The sequence below is a fragment of the Oreochromis niloticus genome, linkage group LG4 (assembly GCF_001858045.2).
Source record: "Oreochromis niloticus isolate F11D_XX linkage group LG4, O_niloticus_UMD_NMBU, whole genome shotgun sequence".
Classification (NCBI taxonomy): Eukaryota; Metazoa; Chordata; class Actinopteri; order Cichliformes; family Cichlidae; genus Oreochromis; species Oreochromis niloticus.
In genome coordinates, this window is record NC_031969.2 from 26,437,772 (window position 1) to 26,456,370 (window position 18,599).

Below are 18,599 nucleotides of genomic sequence, written 5' to 3' on the forward strand. Positions count from 1 at the left end.
ATAGTTCCTCCTTCCTCTTCTTTTATTTTTTGTTAGAATTAAAAACACAGAAAAAACTAAATGTCTTCAATGTTTTTACACATTATTTTCACAGCATTTTCAGACCAAAAGTTAAAAGACAATATTTCACATGCAGTAACCTATGAATATATGGATTTTGGTACTTCTTATTTATCTATGAGATAAATAAAGTAGCTATGATACACTTAAAATGAACAAGTGTTTGTTCTTCAGTGATGAGCAACTGTTCACTTGATGTCACCATTTTCTTTATTTAGTGTCACACAATAATGTGTGGCTCTCTGTTAGATGGCTCCCCGAGGCCACACTGTCCTCTAATTATTTGTGGCAGGTTTATCTTTGGTCTCTGCCACCTCCTGTTTGTCTCAGCCTCTCAGCCCACAGACTGTTAGATTGTTAATAATGAAATATTGAGTTAACTATGGGGCAGTTTAGCTGCAGAAAAGTAGAATTTAAATATTCCTTTAAGCCCTTATACTAAAAATACAAACAGCTATGAATGGTGCAAACAATATATACATTTTTTTAAGTTTCTTTCGCTTTGTTGTTGCTGTTTTTAGAACGTTATGTTCAATTCTCACCAGCAGGTGTCGCCATTCTTCAATTTGTGGGAGACTTATTATCGTGTGGGAGATTAGGCAAAATCTAACCAACGGATCTACGCGTACAATGTGCAGCAGAGAAGAGCTCTGATTATTATTGTTATTTCCTTTGGTATTTTTGGTTCTTAAGTAGGTTATCTTTACATCCAATATGTACCGTGGCCCAAAGCATTGTTGCAAAGTTGAAATTAAACGCCGTGTTGATTACCCTAGCTATAAAATCAGACTCGATGAAACGTACATAAAAAAAACAAATCTGAAGTTTCAACATGGAGAACACGGCTGTAACAGATTTATTTTGTGCGTTTTTACTAAATGACAAAAAGCTTTCAGAACCTCCCGAAATCCGTCATCAGGGCAGAAATCAGTAGAAACTGTTACTCTTGACAGACGTGCAAGAACCGCCGGAAGTGGGTGGTTTGTCAGCGAGCGAGAAAGACACACACACACACACACACAAACACACAGAGGGAGAGATAGAAAGAGAGAGAGCGCGCAGTGAACTGTGAAGCGAACTGTTGGGAACTGACTGACGGAGAGGTCCATGTTGTAGGTTGCACACGTCTCTGCAGCCTCACCCCACATTTTATGAAAAAGGACAGCAACTTCATTCGATCCACAGAGGTGAGTGTAACAGTTTAATTCGCCTTTTCTCCCCCCGAAGAGGTGAATGTCCTCGCCTTGTCCCACTGAAGGTGCCCGTTGCGAAAGAATATTGTGACAGCGCTTTGTAAACAAACTGCGAGTGCGGCAGCGCTTCTCCGTCTGCAGACGTTGTGAACCAATTTGGATGCCAGTGATATGAATTGTGCTGGAGTACGCTACTTTTCCACATTTTATCTTTGAAATTTCTGGGGCTTTATTAACGCGGATGAATCAACAGGCAGGTCCCCCTGCGCGCGCGAACATTCCCAGTAATATTTCTAAATTCGGGCTGACAGCGTCTCTGTCGAGCCAGTGAGTTTGCTGTCATCTTGGCCTACTACTCAGCATATTATATCTCTTTTTCCCCCCTTCTTTATGATGCTTGTATATTGTTAAAGGTGTAAAGCTCTATTTATGGCAAGCAACCATTTCATCTTCGCTGCTGTAATGGCAGGCTTGACGCACGGTCATGTATAGCTTTAAGTTTTCTCTATGGTCAACTCACCCTTCCAGCCTCGCATCTAGTACTGAGCAAAAAAAAAAAAAGTCTTGAGCTACTCCTCATTTCTTTAAGTTTTTTTTTTAGGAAATGGGTGAAGCAATTTCCAGAAACGTGCAAACATAAATGGAATCACAGTACATAGGGCAAAAAGAAAACAAAACAAAAAAACAGTGCTGGTGAGCTTGAAAGTCAATATTTGGTGTGATCATCTTTATTCGTCAACACAGCCTGAACTCTCTTAGGCAGCTTTCTTTTTATTTCTTTAAGTAGTATTGAGAAGTAATTCTCCAAGCTTCTTGAAGACTATTCCAAAGCCTTTCTTTGAATGTTGGCTGCCTTTTTGTTCCATTCTCTTTCAAGATGATCCCACACTGCTTAAGTAATGTTGATGTCCACGATCTCGGGATTCCAATCCATGACTGATAGTGTTCCACTGTGTGTGTGTGTGTGTGTGTTTTCTATTCAGGTATGCTTTTACTGCATTGGCAGTGTATTTGGGATCATTGTCATGTTCAAAAATGAAGCATTTGCCAGTCAGATCCAATCCAGATGGTAATGCATAGTGGATCAAAATCTGATGATATTTTTCTGCATTCATAATTCACATTAATTTTGACAAGAACCCCAGCACCACTGGTTTAAATGCAGTGCCAAACCATGACTTAGCCTCCACTGTGCTTTCCTAGACATCAGGAAAGCACGGTGGAGGCTGTAGACATCAGATGTTCATCTGCTTTCAGTAATTTTTTTTAGGCCTGTCACGCCTTCTTTTATCTTGCACTTATCTATTTTCCTCAAATTTTTTAAGACACACTGCACACCACATAGAGATATACCAAGTTTATAGCTAATAGCTCTTTGGGAATCAACTTGTTGGTGTTGAAAGAAAAAAGTGGGAACAAACTTTAGGCACTTTGCTAGTAACAAAGTACCCAAAGGTATAATTTAATGAAGTTGTTTGTTATGTGTAGATGCAACACTGGTTCATCCCTTGAGTTAGGTGCCTTTTCATGCTTGAATGATTAATAGGTCAGTGTTAAGTGGCTTAAAAAACAAAAAAACCTCATTACTTTGAAAATGGTTGGGTACAAGGACTGGACTGAAAATAGGTGAAAAAGCTGCTAACATAAGTGCTCTGTGCCAGCTTTGTACTAACTGCCATATTCACATAAAAATTGAGTTACAAATTTAAAAGGTGCAAGGACATTTTGAGCGTGCCTCCATAATTCATTTCAGCTCTCCCAATTGTTGCTGTAAAACAGAACATTTTTGACACTGTTTGCTTTTCCTGTTGATATTTAATTTCCCAAAAGCATGAAAGGATAGTGCTTAAAGGTCAAAACAAAGCTGTCAAAGGCATGCCTTCTGTACCAAGTCTACAGTTTGTGCATCTTGCAAACAACATTAAAATGTCACTGTTTCTTTGTTGTATTTGTGTCATTTTTAAGAATTTGCAGATGAGCTTAGCTACAAAGATCATACTATCCTCTTATCTTTTGTCACTTTGTTGCTCTGGGAAGACTTCATATTTTTTTGCCTTCGATAAACCTGTAGCATTTTTTTCTTGATAACTGGGGTGACATTGCCTTTGCTTCTTGTGGCTCGGAGTAATTGAGCCATCCTCCATCCTCCTGTGATAATGTCTTCTGGAAGACGCTATGACTACTCTTTGACTTCTCTCATCTCAATACAGCAGCAGGAGTTGGTAGCTTGTGCCTCATTTTAATTGAGAAATTAGCTTGAGGTGAGTTTTTAGTAGTGCTAGAATCAGTTGGTGAAAAAGCGGCTGTTGTCATAATTGTTTCATTTGTTGCTGCAATTTTCTCTTTTAGGCTCCTTTGCATTTGGGAAAGAACAATTTCAGAACATAACCCCAAAGGCAGGGAAGCAGAGATATGAATTGTTTATGTTTATAATTTGTGGATGTTTTGGTATTTCATTGACTGATGTTTACACCTCTCAGTGTATGACTCAAGACTATTTTCTTGTAATTTTTTGTTTTATTATTGTTATTATTTCTTTTAATTGTAATATTTTTAGCCATTTTTCCATTTCTGCTCTTTTAGTCATGGAAAAAAAATTAAATCAGTCTGTAGGAAATAGTTGTAAGTATTTTTAGCATTTAACCCTGTTGGCCAGAGCTATGCTATGCTGCATGATCCCTACATTGCTCCTGTGCATTGTGCATTGTGCATAGGAATTAAGTTTCTTTGAACAGGAAGACATTTTCAGTTGACATGGGAACATGGCATGTTGGCCAGGCATGAGTTGGCTGGTACACGCCGTCCCTGACAGGAACCCCTGATGCAAGAGGGATGGCAGCAGGGGAGACAGGAAAACTCAATGTTTTGTCCTATAAGCCAGCGGTCCCCAACCTTTTTTGCGCCACGGACCGGTTTATGCCCGACAATATTTTCACGGACCGGCCTTTAAGGTGTCGCGGATAAATACAACAAAATAAAACTAGTACCGGTACCGAAAAAAAGAAGATTTATTCATAACACACGTGAAAAGACCCAGGAAAACCGAGTTAACGATAAAAACGATAACAAAATAACGCTGAAAACCGATAAAAACCCTGAAAACCATACATTTCACACCTGAGCCTCAACTCTCGCGGCCCGGTACGAAACGATTCACGGACCGGTACCGGTCCGAGGCCCGGGGGTTGGGGACCGCTGCTATAAGCCAACTGTGCCGTGTGGTCAAAGCATCCTTAAGCTTGTCTTTGCCTTTCCCTTTATCCATCCCCACTTTCATACAAGTATAGAAAAAACATTAACATAAGTAGAGAGGTTAGTTAGGAAGATTATCACAAAGGAGTTGTTCTAAGCATTGACCTCATGAGTGGCTGGAAATGAGAATAATAGGGCAGTGGTTTTGATTTGACTAAGTTGGTGAGTCAGAGCTGAGGTGTCAAAGATGTCACTTACACACTAATGATTGTGATAACCGTGGAGCTTCTTGTCACTATGAACAGAGGAAGAGAGTGCGCAGAAGAATTACTTGAATGGAAAGAGGGTAAGAAGTTTCTTTGCTTGTGGTCCAACTGTGTGTCGATGAAAGTGACCACAGCCATTTAGTAATGTAGTAATAACAGTTACGGACAAACAGGGATTAGGGGAGATTCAGGGTGAAAGAGAAAGGGGAAACACATTCAAAGGGAAGTGATCAGGAAGCATGTGGTGACATGCTTGCTAACCCCCTCCTCCTTCAACTGGGCTAACACTAATCCATTAGTCACGTGACCTTGAGCTTTTAGCCCAGTTTAGGTCAGGAGTGCTCTGATCCATCTGTCGAATGGCATTGCTGTTTGTTGGCATCCACAGCATGTACGCTATGATCCCTGCCTGCCTCACACAAGACTCGTTTGATTTCCATCAGCTAATTACTTCTGCAGGATTTTATCAGCAGTTTCACAAGAATTGCCCTCCCATTATCAGTTATTCTTTTGTCTGTCATTTTGCCTAACTTAAAATGAGTTGTCTTTTCTTCAGTCCTTTGAATGGGGGGGGGATGATGGTCAAACCCTGTAGACACCAAGAAACACGATAAGGCTCTGGGTTATTATCTCAGTGACACATCAAGAATAGGATGACTACTCGTAAGTTTGCACTGTGCCAAAAAAGCCACTGACAAGTCGTAATAGCAAAGTACATGCATTGTATGAATTCCAGTGAATGCAAGCATGCAGTGTAATCTGAGCATACTTCCAATTTTTTGTTTTTATTTTACATTACGTAAAAAGATTTCGAACAGAGTTCAATCCAGAATACACCTAACAGATTAATGGTCTGGATTAATCATTTCCTCATGTTTACACAATACTCATTTGGAGCCTAAACACACAGGAGCAAAAGGCACGTCTAGCACATAAGATTCTAAGTATCCAATTTGTTTTACGTCTCGTGATAGTATATGTTACAAGTGCGGACAAATATATTCCAACTCCCCCCAAAGTTAATTTATTAGAGTATGGCAAATGTTGCAGGTGTTCAGCAGTCATATCCAGTGGTTTGATCCACACTGTTACTTTTCAGTAGGGAGACATACACAGCTGAGGGTTGGCAGCTTAGGAATCCGAGTGAGTAAAAAAGACTTTGACATCAGTGAGCTCTTGTAAATGGATTCTTAACTCGGAGAAAACTGTGTTTGTGGTAAAAACCGCAGGAATAATATATATAAAAAAGCAAACCCTTCTCAGTTTGCTGCTGCTGTGTTAGTGTAGTTGTTTAAACATATGAAAGCTTAATGAAAGGTTTTTGCAATGTTGTCACTTGGTATTGATCTCCCACACTGCACAGCCTCTTTTTATGTTTTATGTATGCCTTAGGCTCTGAGTCATGCTTCGTTTCTCATGCATGAATTATGTGGATGAATAACTTTAGTTGTGCCCTAAAGGACATTGTATCATATGAAGTCTTGAACGCGGAAAGAGAGGAATAGATGCTTTGTTTAATTATCGAAAATGTGCACTAAATATTGTCAATATTTGTGATAAGTAGTGCGGTCTTCTATTGTTTGAATTGGTAAGAAGTGCAACGGTATTAACATAACCAATATACCCATGAGCAAATTAACAAGCGCACATCATAAAACTGATCCAGTTGCGAGTATACTTTGTCCTGACAAATGATGTACAACAGACACAGGATTATACACCAGACCTTTTCATATTCTAAAAAAAAGTTTTTATTAAATGTTTGTTTGCAGTTTTAACTGTTTATTTTTGACAGTAATGCTATTTCTGTTGTGGGTCGTGACCTGATACAGGTGACCTGCTGGCCTACTTCTAAGAGGAGTGTAGATTATCACTCAGAGGACCACTGAAAACATATTTGTATGCATCAGCTGGTTGAATGTCTGCATCAGTACTGGTGCAAAGGAAAAAGACTGTAACTATATTGGAAATTTCTAATGGGACCAGATAGTGCATTTTAATGCAGCAAAGTCTCAGGTAATGTAAAAAAGAAAAAAACAAACAAACAAACAAAAGAAAAGAAACTTCCTCTGTGTCAATATAAAGTCTTGCAGTAAGGATTCAATGTTTATGTCAGTATTACTTAGCATAACATTATTGTAGACTCCTTTCTCTGCAGTAATCTATTATTAAAACTATTATTATTAGATGTTTAATTGTTCTAGTATTAAACTTGGCAAAGACAAAATCCTCCTCAGCTCATCTTAGGGCTGCCCTTTTTAACATCCCAGCACATATCACTTTAATTAGGTGTCTACCCTGAAATGCAGTGTAACCTGAGGCCAGGTGACCGCATCTCTTGCCACAGAGGAAGCAGACAGCAGACAGGAAAGAAAGTGCCAGGTCTCAGCGTGCTGTTAAACATCATTTTTCATGGCTTTTTTTGCCTCTTACAGTCACGTTTTTTTTTTTTTTTACAACGTTTACAGCATCTTGAGAGCTGCTGTTAAGCACATCATGGCCCGAATTCTGTAGCAGTTCAAGACCTGAAAGTAAACTCCACTCAGCAGCTACCATTAAGACAGATCACATAGATCAGAGTTGAAGTGACAATGGCTAGTATAATTAGGCAAACTAGGTAAACTGCAGCAATCAATTATATTGAATGGCTTATTGGCATACAATTAGATAGCACAGACAACCAGGCAAATTAAATGTAGAGTTGGTGTACAGTCAGGACAGCGGACTGATTAAATACTAAAAAGTCTCACAAAGCCTAGTGCACATGATTGCATTTCGTTGTAATCTTGGGCAGAAAACACCAGTAAAAGACATTGTAAAAGACGTTGTACAAGATGTTTTGCAGTCTCTAGTTTGCAGTTATTATGCTATTTGCAAGTTAGTAAAGAGATGCCTTTCTTAATTTAGCACTGCAACTTGTTGTTGTTGTTGTTGTTGTTGTTATAGCCTTTATATGCCATGAATATAGAGGATAGATTTTCTTTCTAAAAGAAACAGTGCTACTTTTTGCACTGCAAGTTATTGATGCTAAAAACGGGTCTTCAGTAATGTCTGCAGAGAGAGATCGAGCGAGACACGTAGTATTTTAACTGAGCTGGATGATACCTAACTGCTGCTGCCACCACTGCTGTGTTCAAGCCTATTACAGGCTTACAGCAAACGAGACATATTGGAAACCCAACTGGTAGCTCACAGATAAAGTTTGTAGGGGAGGAAGAAAATGTTGGAGACAAACAGGACAATATACTCAAAGTAGAAAAAAATATTCTGCTAGTTGATGAAATTATCTTAGCAATTGCTTCTACAGTGGCAACACACAGATAGCTTGTGTATGCACATGGGAGACACAACATAAGCAATTAAATTGGTTATCATTATTCATGAGCCCTGTTTGAATGCTTTTCTGTGTCTAAGTGTGCATGTGTGTGTGCTTTGTCCAACTAGATTGAGGTCATGGATGCTTTCTAGTGTCTGGGGAAAGGGCTAACATCTGCACAAGATTACTGTAAGGAGCATTTGATTAAAAAGTGATTACAATGATAAAAAAAGAAAAAAAAGATTTCTCAATTATTGAGGCTTATGTTTCATTTATATTTGATTGTAGAGTGGATTAAAGTGTGTTGGATTAGAGTAAAACTGGGTTGAATGTTACATTCTGATTATTACAAAGAAGACCAGATCTCTCTATTATTTAACAGTGTATATGAATTTCGCTGCCTTCTCTGATGTTTTTGCACGTTTAAACTATGTAGTGTAACATGTATACACCAACAAAAGGGAGAAGTAAATGTTCTCTGTCTCTATTCTTGCTTGTAGAGTCACTGGCACAGTATAATGCAAAGTCGGTCTAGATTTGTAGAGCTGTTATCCTGTATTGATCCTGTGGATTCATCCATGACCACAGCAGAATATCCCTAACAAGGCTCTCGGATGAGCCCTGCATGACATCTCCAGCTAACCCACCACTCCTACTGCAAAACAAATCATCATTACATAGGTACTTTTGGCGTTTTATTTAAAGAATGGTTGTGATGTAGCACATTGCATTCTTGTGATTGCTGGATGTTAGCACAACAAAGATTCACTTCCTCTTTTATTTTATTTTTGTGCGCTTGTGCCTGTAATATCTGTGACTTAAAGCAAATGTTTAGCGTGTTAGTTTAGTTTCCACAAAACAAACTGTTGGTATTTAGGCCAAAGAGTGTAACTACATCTATTTAAGATTACATTCAGACCTTTTCCCAGGCTTGTGTAATGTTTCAATTGAATATTTGGCAAGTATTAACAGAAAAACATACGAGATTTTAGTCTGTTCGATATAGTTGATAATTACGTCCAAATCAATGTTTCTGTCTGCTTTTGACCATGTGAGTTAGTCACATGGACTCTTAAAAAAAAATACACTGAGACATGGGGTTAGGGGAAGATATTGCACTATGGCTAATGATGTGTGGCAATACCATCAAATCACATTTAACACTTTTTTTCATTCTCACATGATCTGTTATCCTTTTTCTTTGCTTTACACAGAGAAAAGCATGAGGCAGTATGTGTATAAACTTTAAAGTTATGAATTATAAATTGACAAATATTCCCTTAGTTACAGGGAATGTAACTGCTGATATTCTCTTCAAAATTTGAAAGGCAGCCTACCTATTGAGATGAAAGACCTATAGAAACTTCCTTTACATTCACTGAACGGGCATGCAGGACTATGCTGTATTTGTAATGCAGCACACCTTTGTCATTCTACATATGTTTTTATTCAGTCTTTCATTTAGTGATCACAGATTGCAGTCACATTTTTCTATACTGTTCTTTTCAGTGTAGCTTATACTGAAAACTGTCTTCATTCAACAAAGTTGACTAAAGTCTGATGGTCAAGTGCAATAATGGGGAATGAAGGAATTATTTTGCCCAGCGTAACAGGATTAATCATCTAGCATTTACTGCTGTGATGCTTCTGCAGGCTGGACACTACAATTGTATTCTCGTGAGTATTAGGTGACCATGAATATAATCAGGAAGGATGCTATAGAAGGAACCAAAGACGTGCAATGAAACTTAATATGAGATTAGGTGTTGTATAGATGAGGTATGTCAAGGAGTATTTTAATTATGCATTATCAAACACAATGCAAATGTATAGAATTCACACTGAATTCAGAAAAGTGTGACCAAGAGGGAGGATATAGCTGTGGTACTCTGTATAACCTCTGTGTCCATGTTTAGCTTATCCAGATAATCCCTCTGCCACTACCGTAATCACTCAGACAGCTACCATGTATACAGGATCGTAAGGTTGATGCCTTTGTTTTTCTATTTTAATATGGCAGAGGTGAGAGCTCCATCCTGTTTTTCTGTTTCTAAAGGATGGTATTTCTATCAAGAGCAGCTCTGCCACATATAGCAGCAGGCCATTGTGATGGTAAATCCCCATATGTCCCAAAAAAATACTATCAAAATATATATCTGAAAGTTGTCATGTGTCAAGAGCTATTCTGTTAACATGCTGTGTAAATAGTACTATATATATGTGTATTATATGTATAAGAGAAAAATCCCTTTTTTGTAATTCTGGTGGCTGGCTATTAACAAGTATCTAACAAACTGACATCCTGGAAGCTCTAAATGAATTCACAAGAAAAGGATGGATTTCCTCTGGGAAAACATTATAGCTCATACACTGCTCTCTCTCACTGACAACAGACAAACACTCCCTCTACTGAGTGTGTTGTGCTTTTTGATAAGCTTAATCAAGAAGCAACATTTTATACTACTTATATAAAAACACTTATGTATTTGTGATTTTTGGTTATTTTTGAATTTAATATTCAAAAATTGCTTGTAGTGTCATTGGCACAATATCATTTGGTAAATTGCGTAATGAATTGCACAACAAACCTTCAGGAGTTCCCAAACACAATGTTCTGCACTGGGACCAATACATCTCATGCTATTCATACTTTCCTTAGGCAGCATTATTAAAGCAAACTTCATACTCTACATTTGCTGTACAGATGATCGCTGGCTATATCTACCTGAGACGAGATGTCACCAATCGCTTTGTTAAAGTACAGGTATGTCTCTAAGATATAAAAATCTGGATTAGCTGTAATTTTCTACGTCTGCATTTGGATAAACAGAGCTTAGTGTGCTTGACTCTCTAAATCTCAGAAATGTGGTTTCTAAACTGAATTTAAAGCCCTTCTTTAAGGGAAGGCAGTTTTCAAAAGTAGAATGGGAAGCAGAGTTTTTAGATCCGTCATGTGTAGAACTCTTACCAGTTTAAGAAAAACTAGTCCTTAAATTTCCATTTTAGCTTAGAGTTAGGACTAGAGCATGTGACCCTGAACCATCAGTTGTATAAGACCCCGCTGCTTGGTGACCTTCCAACCAGTCCTGGTGGATGGCTGCCTCTCCCTTAACCTAGTTCTGTCTTAGGTCTTTTCCTACTAAAAGTGTCTTTTGGGGGTTTTTTTTACCCTTCCCACAGCTGTCAAGTGCTTGCTCTTAGGAAGTCATTTGAATGTTGGGGTTTTATCTGTAATACTGTAGGGTCTTGACCTCACGGCACAACGTGCCTTGAGACCACTATTTTTGCACCATATAAATTAAATTAAATTGAACTCAATAGAAATGATCTTCCCACTTTTTTGTTGTTTATTTTGTGGTTGGCTTGCAGCCAGATTATCACCATCTTCTGGCAGCAGTATTGTAACAAGGATGGGTGAAAAGAACGCTATTTGAAGATAAAAATAGCTGCTGACCATTGTCTCCAATGAGTACTCCCTGACAAACTGTGGTTTCCCAGTAAGATACTCCATTATCCAGGATATTAAGTCATCTCGGTCAGTTTACCTCTCTGAATGAAGGGTTGGATAGTTGGACAGTATAAGAGAAATCACAGTTGCTTACCTTCATTTGGTAAGCAAATTGATATGTGTCTACTGAATGATGGACCTGAGGTCTTTTGAAAATGTAGCTGTAGCCTTTCCAGGGTCTTCATGATGTCAGATGTTAGTATAATTGGCCTGAAATCATTCCGATCGCTGACATGTGACTTCTTCTGGGCTTGTATAAAGCATGGAGTCTTCCATAGGTCAGGACTTTACCCGGTCTCAGGTTTGTGTTGAATGTATGTTGAAATCTCCCCCAGTTTGACTGCATGTGCCCTAAGCATCCTTGAACACACTTGGCTACTAGACTTATTGATGCAGTCTTTTCAGTCCTCTTTTGTCCTGATCTGAGGTAATAATAGAAGAAAGTAGAATTTTGAGGTCCCGGATGTGCTTCTATGTCTGGTGGGGGAGGTTAGGTGTTGAGAACTGTTTGTGTTTCTCCAGATGGTCGGCGGAGGTGTGGGGGTGATAACAGGCCAGGTGGCATGGACAGGGCAAGCCTGTTTTAGAAAAAAGAAAAAAGTGGATAAACTGGTTTGCAGCACCATGGCTGTTCTGTGATGATTTTCATGCTTTCCAGACCTCCTTCACATTGTTCTCCTTACAATTCTGTTTCATTTTTCTTCTGTATGATTCCTTTGTCTCTCTCAGCCTTAGGTCAACCTGTCCGTGTATCGGCTTTGTGTGGTCTCTGTTTTACTAATGAGGAGATCCTTGACACGTGAAACAAGCCTTGTCATTTGAAAAGCAGCAGTTTTATTGAAAACCACAACATCCATACAGAAGTGGATGTATTCAGTGGTATAATTTGAAACCTTTGTCCTCAGTCTTTTAGCATACTCTAATCTGTAGATTCAAAGCTGTTCCCTAGAGCCTCCTTTGCTCGACCGTTTTCTTAGGTGTGGTAGCGGGTTGCCTCTGCACTGGTGGCTTGAACCTGAGGTGTAGAAAGACCAGGTTTTCAACTGATTTTCCTAGTGGGGCCAGGGAGTGATTCTGTTTGCATTCATCATATTAGCATAGACGAGATCACTTGTTGTGTTGTTCCTGGTGGGGCTATTCACAGTTGGGTAAAAGGCAAACCAGGCTGAGTATTGTCTCACACAGTCTCTGCAAGCACCCATGAAGGAATGTAAACACCAACACCAATAATAATAGCGTGCAAGAACTCCATCAGCATGACATACGGTCAGAGACTTACAAGCAACAGTTTGATATCGCAACGGCAGATCTTGTTTACAGTCACATACCCTGGGTTGCACCACCTGTTGTTGATAAAAAAACGTGCGAGAATCCTGCCTTTGCACTTTTCACTTAGCTTTGGGTTCCTGTTTTCTCTCCCAACAGATCAGCATTAGCTGAATTTCGGTGAAGCCCATTAAGCTACACTCTGTAGATCTTTGGATTCCTCACTTGGCAGCCAGCTTGTCAGTCTTATTAACCAGTGAGTTTACATTCCTCATGACGCCTGAAGGAATGGAGGCTGCTATCTCCACTGCTCCGCAGTATCATAGCCTTGAGCTTAGCAGTATCTCTGCTGCCTTAAAAGAGTCTCTTAATTCCTCTGGTATGGATTAAAAGGCTTATGGTATGTCCCATTGTTTTCAGTGAGCAGCTCATCGTTGGTATAAACAGTAATATTGCTACTGATTCAAAGTTGTTATATCCATAGCAAGAAATATATATCAAAGTTGTAGCTAGAGAGAATCAAATAAAAGTTTTCTAAAAAAGTAAGAAAATGTATTAAACATACAGAGCTACTGGAAAAGCTGCTACTTGTGTGGGCACCACCAATCCAAAGTTGCACTTTTTGAAATGTATCGACTGAAGCACTGAATCACAACTTCACTGGGAAACGTTCTCCGTTTCTGGTTTGCGTCACCATTTTGAAAGTTTACATTTTTAAATTTTCACGACCATTCAGAGAGCATGAGTGTTTGCCGACCAGTTGGCGCTTCCAAGAGTTTAAACATTTAAATTCAAAATCCTGCACTGTATATTGCACCTTTTAAAGTTTCAAGATCTGTTCTCTTTCATAAAATGGTGCTAGTGCTGTTGTTGCTGTGGGGGCAGAGCTCTCTGTGGGGTAAAGGTGGAGTTGACCTTTACTGAAAGCAATGAGCTTGCCATGAAGGGAGGGGAGACACGGTAAGGGAAGCAACTGTGTGTGGGGGTGTGTGTGGGGTCAGGGCTGGGCAGAGGTCTGGTGAGTGAGTTAAGATACTGTGTGTGAGAAAGTGCAGCTATCTGACCTCTGACACATGACGAGCTGGAAAGATCAAAGGTAGAGCTCTCTAAAGTTACGTGCATTGGTGTTTACAGATGCACTGATATAGTGGAAAACAAGAGGGTGAAAGAGAGGAGGATTTACCTTCCAGCACCAGTAAAGCTGTACTGGATATAGAGCAACAGTGAAATCTAAAAAAGGAATTCAGTATAAACCCTATTCTAAGAAATGAATTCTCAAGGATACTTTCATAGATGCTGGCTGGATTGTCGTTGGACTAGTTCGAAGATGTTGCAACAATACATAACCCATATTTGCCTACCACCCTCCCCCTGCCACACACAAATACAGCGTGTATGCACACAAACCCTCTGCTTGATTCTTGCAACATGATGTGCCTCTGAGATTGTGTAGAGGTCACAAAGTCCCTTATCATACCTGGTTTTTCCTAGTGTATCTTGAGTGATTCTTGAGTGATTTGATTTCATTTGAATTACTTCATAAACATTAATGAAACAGGAAATGAACAAGAACAGAAGTTCTTGTGTTTAAAAATAAAAGCCAAATGTTGTAGAATTAGGATGTTTAAATACAGATGAATTTGGTGTGATTTGAATTTCTCAGGTAATTTTGTTATAGTTATAGAGGCTAACTAATGTGATCACTTCCAAATGCCCCGTGATAGACTGTATTAAACCAATTTAGCTGCCTGTTTTTTGTTTTTTCGGGGGGGGTTTTCTTCTTGCTGATGAAAAGCATTGATTGAACAACCTTAATCTGATCATTTTCCTCATGGATGCAAACTCATGCAGTGCATAGTCGACTCCTAACAGCTCCCCACACAACAGGAAGCCCGAGTTCATGCCAATGAGGGTTATGAAGCAAGGCCCTCTTACCATACATCTGTCTACAGGGAAATTACTTGGTTACTCATAGTCAGTCAGGTTGGGCTAGAGAGAAGTGTTATTTATTAAATTAGACAGAACAGAAATAGCCTGCATGATAAACTGCATGAATGAAATTAGGAAGGAGCTGCCTTGTCAACATAGGAAAGAATGGACAGGCAAACAATGGAAACGTCAGTGTCATTGGAAATGCAGTGTTGTGTTTGGTCAAATGTCAGATCAATGAGGTTCTGTATTTCATCACTACAGATAGCAATGGCAGAGTACATAGCTTATGTTTGCAGTTTCTTTTGAGCTGTGTGATATGTTTTTTGTTTTCTTTTTTAATTTTCTTTTTTTTTTTTTGGTTGTGTTTTATTACCTCCACCAAAGGACAGGATAAGCCTAGTGCTGAAATCTGCTCTGGCTCCCACTTTATCCCCTGTCTCTACTGACCCACTCCTGTTTTCTCATAAAACTACTACAAAATGTGCTGCTTTTATAGGGTAGCCTGCAAATAATGAAAATAAAGAGAAAACTAGACAGCAGTACACAAATCATTGCATATGTGTATATGCTTTCAATCTTGACAATAGTATCCATATAAACTATTTGTCTTTGTTTTAAAGGCGAGCTCACAGTATAACCAAATGTTAATTCACTTAGACGTACTCATGTTGGAAAAACCTCCCCAGCAAGCATCGTTTTATACAGTTCTTCTTTGTCATTTATTAACTGCCTAATTAAGTTTTCCCCAAAACACTATCAGTTGTGTCCGCAAACCCCCCCCCCCAGCTGTCTTAATTAAATTGCCAAAAGCAAGTTTTGACTGTATGCACTACAAAGACTTGTGTACCCATAACATGACGGTATTTTTAACCCAAACCATATTTTTGTGATCCAGCTTTTATTATTTTTATGTTTAGAAAGCACAGACAAGCGATGTTATCCTGCTTTAATAGCCATTCTGGGGGGAAGTTACAAACGCTTTGGTTTGTTTAATGTGAAAATGTGAAAATATTAGCAAAATTTAAGAATAATGCGTTACGTAAAAGTTTACATTGAATATCGAGAAAACTGTCTCTAGAAGGATGCGAATAAGAGCATCATCATTAACTCAAACTGAGAAAAGGGAATGTCAATTTCATAACAAACAAGTTTAGAAGTAAACAAGATGAATGTCTGTATGCATATGTACGTATGTAAATGGGTATCTACACTAGCAATCCTCAGCCCAGCCATTTGAGATGAATACTGTCAAGTTTATCCAATAACGATAAAATTGAATTTTCTGTTTTGTGAGATTTAACTCACTAGGTTTAATTTCCTTTGCTCTCTTACAATCAAATAGCTTCTGAACATCTATTCTCATCCTCTGGTAAGTCTGGGGGGTTTAGGTAATACATTCATCTGAGGTCTTATTGCAGCTATTCAGGGGCCAAACAGCCCTTTTTACAGATCCCGTTTGGGGAATCTGCACCACCCGGTCCTATTTAGGCCTTTACGATGTTTGTCCACTTGTCAGTTTTATTTAACATGCTATGTGGGAAGACAATAAGGATGGTGCCAGAGGGGGTCAGTTGGCTGATAGCCTGATAAGCAGGATCAAAGTGTGAGAGATATTTGTACCCTGTTATGTAGGAAAACGAAAGAAGCCCCCTCCCTGCAGAAATGCTTAAAAAAATGCAAAAGTTTTTCTGCATTTGTTTTTTAAGTGTGTTTTCTATATGGCGTCTATATTTGTGCTGCAAACATGATTTTAAGTGATGAATATATTACCGTTTTACGACAAATGGAAGCTTTTTGTAAAAAAGTCATTTGGACTACCCTGTGTAACTAACCAGTGTAACTATAATGTTATCTTTTGTCAATGACATTTTTTTTTAACATTTCATTATTTTTTTTTATTGATATATTCCTTATTTGCCTTTTAAATTCATTTATTTTTACATTTGTTTTGGTAGACGTCAGCTGAACTGAATTTTAAGCGTTTCTCTATGTATGTGCCAGGTACTAATTTGGCTTAGCTTTCTCTCCAGTGTCCCTGTTAGCAGATCTGGAAAATGAGTCGTGACAAGGCCTCCCCTGCCAGGTCCTGCATATGAAGAATAGTTTCAGTGCCAATGTGCCGCTCTGCTACACTAGCTGAAATAAATAACTGGAGTCTAATTAGAGATTTACAGTTGAACAGTATTAATTTTCAGGAATTCTGTTTTGTCTTGGGCAAATTGCTATCTAGAACATCCACCAGAAGTAAAAAACAAAGATAAAATCATCTTTAATAAAAGCGTTATGTTGGAAAATGTATAGGCCGCAACATTAATTGTGACATGTCTATGAGACAGAATGCACTTTATTGTCAATTCATGCAATGGCAATGACACAGCAGCTGAGATTTAAAAACCACCATGTTGCCAAAAGCAGATTAAAGTTCCCACTGAATGTGCTTGATAAAGAACTCAAAGGGATGGGACATTATGACAAATACCCTAAATGCCCTCAGCTAACATACGGACCAGTGATCTTATTTATCTGGATCTGTTGCATGTTCATTGTGTCCAGTTCATGCTGTATGTAGGTTAAGCTTCGTGCTAGGTGATTATTTGGGAAAGGGGTTTTCTCCAGTTGGCAGAAACCGTAGCTTGCTGTTTGTATTGAAGTGCTTTTCTGTTGGTAACAATGGCTAACAAAAGAGTGTTAGTCAATAGCCCACTCTTTAATCAACAGTGGTGAGCTCACAGGAAATGAATTTGAAGCAAACATGTTAAGGTTATAGTCTTCAGGGTTACTGTGTCCAACAGCAGGATGTTAAATCAGTCAGTGATACATGGACAATATTTGGATGATCTGATTTTTGAATTCAAATTAAATTTACTATGACAACTTGGAAGAACAGCTTGTTTTTTCTTTATCTAGTTTCCAAATTTTGCACAATATCCAATGGCAGCCTAGTGTATTCCATTAAAAGTTTTAAAAAAAATGTTTCCATGAAGCACAACATCCTTCAAGGAACCCATATTAGTTCACAAATCTTGCCAGACCAGAGTGAGCAAAATACAATTTGTGGGCTGGCTTAGCAAAGCTAATGCATCCTGCTGATAAGTGTTGCTTATCGGAAGAGAATCATAGTAGTTTGTATGTTTGTGAACCCAAGACGCAATCTGTCATAGTCTAGATCGTAGTCATGTTTTGTTTTCTGTCTCTTTTGTGATTTAAAAACTCTGGAGAGAGATTTTAAAATACTTTAGTTAGACCTTGGTCTCAGGTTCTCATACTTGAGAATTTGCTGTTTTGTGATCTACTTAATTGTAAACAGATGGGTTTTTTTTCTTTTTTTCTTTTTTAGAAAAACATGATGTTTTCATCTTGGACACTTGGACACTTATCATATTTGTCATTTTTATTCTAAACATGCGATTCTTTCATTCCTTTCCATTTTATTTTATTCATTTACTTATTTGGTATGTGGTAGGGAGAAGAGAGTAATAACAATACCTAAGTAGTTTGGTATTGTATAGTTAGTCTTAAACCTAGAAGAAAATTCCTCAGCGAGTTTATGAAAATGGACTAATTTTACTACCTTTACTGTTATAAACACTCATTACACTGAAAAATGCAACATTACCAATTATTTCTGTAATGCAATGGATGCTAGAAATGCACACTTTTATTCCTACTACGATGATTATCTTAATGATTAATATTAGATATTTTATTTTTCCACTTTGGACTTCTTATTTCTCAAACATTTTTTAGATAATGTGGCTAAAATCACAGGCTTGTATAAAGTTGTGTGGTGTTTCTGCAATCAGGTCTCATTCAATCACTGTAGTTCATGACAACACCCCCTACATCTAGGCATGGGTTGTGGCTGC

At 38.4% G+C, this 18,599-nt stretch overlaps 1 protein-coding gene across 2 annotated transcripts in view; it reads left to right on the top strand.

Moving 5' to 3' along the window:
• Positions 1-1,070: 1,070 nt before the first annotated feature.
• stat5a (signal transducer and activator of transcription 5a) overlaps positions 1,071-18,599 on the top strand; it is a 50,725-nt gene continuing 33,196 nt past the window's right edge. For both annotated transcript variants that reach the window (XM_005468847.4, XM_003442034.5), the window contains exon 1: positions 1,071-1,247. The gene's annotated coding sequence lies outside the window, so the exon portion shown is untranslated. The remainder of the gene's footprint in view (positions 1,248-18,599) is intronic.